Here is a 7,130-nt window from a genome sequence, read left to right on the forward strand (position 1 = left end):
GAGGGCAACCACTCCTTTTCAGCCCTTTCCCTTATCTCCAATCGATGGTAGAGAAATCAAGAGAAAACCCTAGATTGAGTGCGCAGAAAACAGAAATCTGGGCAGATCCGAGTTGCTTCGTTGAGCTCTGATACCATATTATAATTTGGCCTGCCTTTGAGTTTTGTTAGTCTAATAACAGCCAAGAAGAGAGAAGAAGAAAGAAGAAAGAAAGAGAGAGAGAGAAAGGAGGAGAAAAGGAGAAGAAAAGTCTGGTTCGAATTAGGAAAAAATGTCACTTCTCCCATTCGGCCAGACATGTTTTATATTACTAACATAATGAAAAAGACACATGTGCCCTTACTTAAGTGATGAACACTAGTTCTAATATAATATTACAGATCAGCAACCTCAACATAAGTATAAAGACAGAAATACCCCTACACTAACACTTTTATACTCTCTTTGGCTGTAGGTGGGTTCCCCTTCAAGATGTGGCAAGACTCTTCAACCTTGACTTCTTGAGACAACAAAAGAAAAGAGGGATGATAATGTGGAAAGCAACAAAGGCAGCAATTTGATGAGTAATATGAGAAGAGAGGAATAACAGGGTTTTCTTGGAAAAAAACAGAATAGTAGGGGAAGCGATTGATAGCATCATGGTGAAAGTAGCTCATTGGGTAAAAACCCTTGGATAGTTTTCAAGTCTTCGCAGTCATAGACATTCTAAGAACTTGGTCTGAAGTAGCAGAGTAAGAGATAAAGTAAGGTTGGAGTGGAAACCACCAAAAGGCAATAAAGTGAAACTGAATTTTCATGGGAGCTCTTATGGAAATCCAGGCATTTTAGGAGTAGGAGTATTCAAAATTTCTGAAAAGAGGATATTGGGTATGTTCTCAGGACTGATTGGCACCGGAAACTCACTGAAGGCTGAACTTTGGCATTACTACAAGGGTTAACGTTAGCCAAACAGTTAGGATACAGACATGTTGAGGCGGAAGGAGACTGAAAAGTAGTAATTTCTTAGGCAGCAAACAGCAGCCATACCCCGTGGACATTTAAACATGTGATTAGGGAAGTGGAAAAGATTGCAAAGGAGGTTGAGGCTGAATTTAAATGGGTCTGAAAAAGTGCAAATGGGCTAGTTGATGTTTTAGCAAAACAAGGGGCATTGAGACAGCAACTATTTTGGGTTTGCACTGTAATGAGGGATAGAATAGAGTGATTAAAGGGATCAATAATCCCATCACCAAGTTGCATAAACTACTTACAATCTGAAATTTAATAAAATACATGTTTACTAATAAAAAAAAAATCTGCAATTACTAAATTTACTATTTATAGTAAAACTGTGATTTTTTTACTGACACCTGGTTTCTCTAGATAAGGATAATTTTGGTGGGATTAGAAAGTGTTACTAGAGTTATTTTAAGAGCTAGAGTCTCTATTTGAGTGTCCATTTGGTTTACTTAGTGAGTTGCCTTGGTTGTAAGGTAGTTGGAGTTTATTTTGAGTCAGTTTCCTAGTTGAATTTAGAGTATGTAAAAGGAGAACCGATCTCTTATGTCTATTCTTTTACTAGAGCCATTGTAATTGAATTTTTGAAGTAGAAGTAATTGAGTGAAAAGTTCACTTGAAGTTATGTTCAAGCAATAGTATAATCATTCTTTTTTGATAGGTTAAAATGAAAATTTATTGCTTGTGGTGAAATAATGCTGAATATATATATATATATATATATATATATATATATATATATATATATATATACTATATGTGTGTGTGTGTGTGTGTGTGGCTGGTTTTACTACCTAACACCAGTTATAATTTACATGTGATACTAATTTGTTACACCCCAGTACAACAGATCTTTGTTAACCCCGGATTCTATGACCATGAGTCAAGTTCCAAGTCACTTCAAAGTGCCTAGCAAGTTTTTGTTTTCCCTCTCTCAAGGAACCGTTCAACCTAAAAGCTTAAGCTGTTAGATGAGGCCCCTGAATAGCTTTTTATTCTCTAACACGCCCCCTCATGCGAAAGCCCATCAGGCTTTAAACATGGACAAGCACAACCCACCCATACCTTGTGCTGAAAATTAATTATTACTGGAGCAACAAGGATCAAACACTAGATCACTTGTCAAACGGGTTCTGATGCCATTTCAAGGAACCACTCAAAAGCTTAAGCTGTTAGGTAAGGCCCCTAAATAGCTTTTTATTCTCCAACACCCTCAAGGTGTGTTGATGTTGCCATGTTCCACTAATATCATTCTTTAGCCACCTCACTACTATTTTCAAATCTCCTACAATCACTAAGTTTTGTATGTTCAATCTCTTGCTAATCTTCAACCCTTGGAGGGATAGCTGTTAGACAGTCTTGTATGCCCTTAGCTTCAATCGGATTTGATGTACTTTTGTTATTTAGTGGAAATAAATTTAAGTGCATGCTTGATTCATGTTGTTTGGTATAATTTTGTGTAAGACCCTAAAACTGGACACTTATAGAAACTTGTGTTAGTTTTAAAAGTTCAAAGCCATTGGATAAGTCTGGGGAGATTTATCCTGCCAAGGCTGATACTGGTGTGCCACCAAGTGTTGGGATGGCTTGTTTTGGCCATCAGGGTAAGACCCAAGGCACATGCAGTATGGGATTGCTTGAACCCTTGAACTGAACCAGATTTCCAGTATTGCCCTAGACCTTGGAGACAGATGGGCAAAACTAGAAAGTTACACCTGACCCCTAGACTCGATTATGACACATCACTAGGTGTCGGATTGGGCTGTCTTTGATGTGTCAATCAGTGAGATCCTTAGTGGGGGTCAAAACCTGGACATGTTGGGGCAATCTGAGAATTCATCTGAGTGAGTGGTCATAGTGACAGGATCAGCCCCTTTGTCGGACAATGGTAATGATCGGCAATGCACTCTCTCTGATGGAAACCAAACTGCCGGCAGTTGATTTCAATCGTTGGAATTTTGTTTTGCAAAATTAAGATATATATATATGTATATGTACGGTTTCAAAAGATTTGCAAAAGGTTTTAATTCCCGGGATCCATGTGAGTAGAGAGTGCGGCACTGTTCCTTGCAGCCGAGAGAGAGGTCTTCTCTTGTCGGGCAGTACTTGATCATTAAGGACTGAGAGGTTAAGTGTAAGACCATTTAGGATAATACCTGATGGGCTAATCTTGCACCTGCCCACAGTCCCTGGGTTTTTATAAGATGGCTTGGCCCAGGGACCACTTAATGTAAGTGTTGGGCCCATAGGGTCCATGTGATGGGCTCAAGGGGGTCACTGAGTCTTTCAGTGAATTCGGCTGGGCCTTATAATAAAGGCTGGGCCGAACCCATGTGGTTGGTGTGTAGATCATTGCTTGGGTCCCACGCCATACAAAGAAGCCCAACTGGGCAGCAGGTTGGAAACTAGTTAAACACTGAACACTTAATGGGCCAAAAGCCCATTTCGAACTGGGCTGATATGATCACCAGTTCATAGGGCGAATCTGAGATTAGTGTTAGTAAAAGGATTGGGTCTTTTACCTTATCCACTCTAAGAGACCAAATTCAAATTAGATTTGAATCTGGTAACCTCCTGATAAGATCAGGAGTTAACTAACTTAATCTGCAGATAGGATTAAGATTAACCTCTATCCAAATACTGATTTGGATTGGGATAACTCCCAAAATATTGGGAGGTTTCTTAATCAAGAAGAATGAGGAGAAAACCCCAGCAGAAATATCAGATTTCGAACTGGGGGTTTGAGGAAGCAAGAAACACATCCTGCAATGTGAGATTTGATTTCTCACAGACTCCAGAGAGAAGAGACAATTCTGCCCTCTTCGTCCCTGGACTTCTCCTCCTTCAGCCGCCGCCACTACCAGTTGGAAGATTGGATCTTCGCAGCAACAGGAAGTCAAGAAAGCAGTTCTTGACAATAGTCTTGCAAGAAAGACACTAGGATTCGGTGTTCAAGGTTTCCAGAGGGTTCTTGTGAAGAATCCAGTGTGTAGGACGCACCCTGCTGGTTCCATTCCATCCACAGCTGTGTCATCTTTAGCAGTAGCGGATCTTAGTCACTTCTTTGGGCGTGAACACCAACTTTGGGAGATTATTTCTCCGGATCAGGTATAATCCTTCCTGTTTTCTTTTGGTTCAGATCTGGTTTGTTTATGGTTCAAGTAGGATCCTTGAATAATGTATTCTAAATTTAGGGAATATGATTCCCAGTTGGAAGAATGTAGGAATTTTTTTTTGAAATTCGCCCCATTCCGCACCTTTCTTGGCGTCCATTAGATGGATCCTATCATTCTTTCAATAGCAAGCAGTTCTGCACTTGTAGAGCCACTCACACCTATAGGGCCTGAATAAATAGCAATCATTGAGCCTGAATTGTCTCTAAAACATCTGATTTTCTTTATGAACCTTGATTTTCAAGGCTGCACCCATCAACATTGAGCTTAATTTGATTCAATGAAGGAGGAATCCACTCCCTTGACCTTGGGATACTTGTCCTGAACTGGAGAAATTTGCTATAGACTCCTACCCTCTAATTATATCAATCTTCAAAGAAAGGTGTTCAAGTCTCTAAAACTTCTATTTATTCTTGATGGACCTTAATTTTCAAGGCTGCACCTATCAAAATTGAGTTTAATTTGATTCAATGCAGGAAGAATTTACTCCCTCGATCTTTAGATAATTGTCCTGAAGTGGAGGAACTTGCTACATACTGCTACCCTCTAATTATACCAATCTTCAAAGAAAGATGCATAAGTCACCAGTGTTTCAATCCAATTCACCATTCTTAAAAAGCTTCTCAATGATTGCATCCTTAGACTTCTTTTTCATGAGAATTCTTGCATTCCTCTTCTAGTGTCCATAAAGTAGCAGCTCTTGAACATCTCTGGATAATTTCCCCTTCTTCTAGGTTAAAAAATGAGGTCTTAAAGAGGCTTTCCATGCAATCAGATGGGGTCCACCTGCAACCAAGAAGAGCAAAAAACAATTCCAGCATTCCCAAACACAAAATGCATAACTGCTAGAGATAGTAAATGAAATGAAGATTCCCCACTTGCATAACAAAGAAAGCATTTATGTGAAGACAAATGTGATCTTCTTTTTCTTGTTTTTCTTCTAAAAGTGTGCTATTTCTTATCTTCCTCTTTTCTATTCAGATCTAAATTTCTCTCCTCATAATTCAGATCCTTAATCCTCCCTTTTTTTTCCCACCATATGCCCAAGTAGGACTTTCTCCTTCCTGTCCTACATCACAAGATTGGGAATGATAAAGCTTGCAAACATGGAGCAAGGTTGTTGGGAACTTGGGATGGACACCAGTGACATGACTGGGGAGGATATAACTAGAAACAAAGGCATTCATGATAACCTATGGGTGTCCCAAGTCCCCATTGGGTGAAACTGACAAGATGAAAAAACAGCCATTTGAGATGGTTCTCACAATTTGCATCAAATCCAGTAATCCTAAAAGTCAGAGTGTTTTGGTCCAAGCTGACTGCTCTGAAACAATAATAGAATAGCCTAGAAGGATATTAGTTGAAGACTTGAAGTATTGGGGAAGGTCAAGGATATTATTTGAATACAATGTTTCAATACGACATACTTTCATGAGTAAACTTACTTAAAAATTTATCATAGTATCTAAATAAACTCTTTTCAACTTTTTCATTTTGATGAAGATTTGTTGCAAGTGTTTCTGATGTTTATGTCTTCTCCAGTTATATAGGTTCCTTTGCCCTGCTAGGGGATGGAAATCTTGCAAAGTTGATCTATTTCCTTTTTCATTGCCTTTCAATCTTTCACATTCCTTAATCTGGTTAGAGTGGTGGTGAGAGGGGAATCTGGAAATAAAATTCATTGGATACAATCTTCTAGAGGAGTTTAGATGTCTGGATAAGGATTTGAGTTATTGACATGGACACAGATATGACTCTCCATTTCATTAGATCCCAAGCATGAATATTTGGTGCTGGTATTTCATTTGATATATATATATATATATATGTTTTGGTAGAAACTCATTTTATATGTTGAGCTTCTAACAACTGCAGATTTTAGTAGTATGATAAGTTAAAACTTTCCATTTATCTTAAATGCTACTGTTATAAAATACAATTCACAAGTGTCCATGCCGTATCCTGTGTTGTATCAGCTACATATCATGTCTGATACCGGTATACTAATCATGCACAAGTATCTGGATATGACAGAGGGGATCCATGGAGGCTGTTTCATGTTTTAGAGACTCTAGATGCTTGGCTTCTAGCTGTTTATTGGGGAATAAGACAAGAATGGTACTACATACACTTGGATTCATAACTGAATTTTAAATTTTACATCATAAATCTATCATTCCAAGTTTACTCGTTAAAAAGGATTAGGCATGTCCATATCAAGTGGCCTTTCTATAAGTGTATACACTTAAGCAACTCTCCATTGTTCATGGTAACTATTGCAATTACTTTCTTTTTCTTCTTTTTATTTTTCTTTATACAGTAGTAGTTGACATCTATGTCTACTTTTATGCTAATTGGGTTGGCTGGAGCTGCAACCTGGATTAGGTGACGATGACATCAAAACAAACTGACCCAACCAGATAATAGAATGCTTTTTGGTTGTTTGTTCTACACCATTAGGTTGGGTTTCACATCAAGCTGATTTAAAATAAGATTGGTTAAAACTGAAGCCTTGGGTAATACAGTGTAATATGAATCCATACATATTGTGTTTATTGTACTTGAAAAAGATATGAAAAAATAGAAATATGAGGGCATACTTGCATATTTGTTGAACTGTTGTACTAAACAAGGAAGCTGCAAGTTCAACTCCATAAAATTCTGTCTTAAGTCTTAACCTTTTGGCTGTCAGCTTTTGGTATAATAGGTACCCAATTTGACACAATTTTGATAACATTTCGTCTTGTTTATTTGTCTTCATTGGTTTGGAATTTTGAATGGTGGCACTTATTACTAGACTTGTACTTGTCTCTTCAATCTTCATGTTATGTAAATTGTTGAATATGCTTTATTGCCATTTTCCTCATTTCCTATCTTCAGATTTTAAGCACTAATTCTAGTTGGTACTGGTATTTAACTTTTTGCCCCCGTTTGCTTTCTGGGAAGTCACTTACCCGGGTA

The 7,130-nt window shown here is 38.1% G+C and overlaps 1 protein-coding gene across 1 annotated transcript in view; it reads left to right on the forward strand.

Moving 5' to 3' along the window:
* Positions 1 to 1,294, forward strand: part of LOC148867160 (heat stress transcription factor A-4b-like) — a 32,053-nt gene extending 30,759 nt beyond the window's left edge. The window contains exon 5 of the transcript XR_016110724.1: positions 455 to 1,294. The gene's annotated coding sequence lies outside the window, so the exon portion shown is untranslated. The remainder of the gene's footprint in view (positions 1 to 454) is intronic.
* Positions 1,295 to 7,130: the final 5,836 nt, after the last annotated feature.

The sequence above is a fragment of the Nelumbo lutea genome, chromosome 3, assembly GCF_056320005.1.
Source record: "Nelumbo lutea isolate HS-2025 chromosome 3, American lotus-T2T, whole genome shotgun sequence".
NCBI lineage: Eukaryota > Viridiplantae > Streptophyta > Magnoliopsida > Proteales > Nelumbonaceae > Nelumbo > Nelumbo lutea.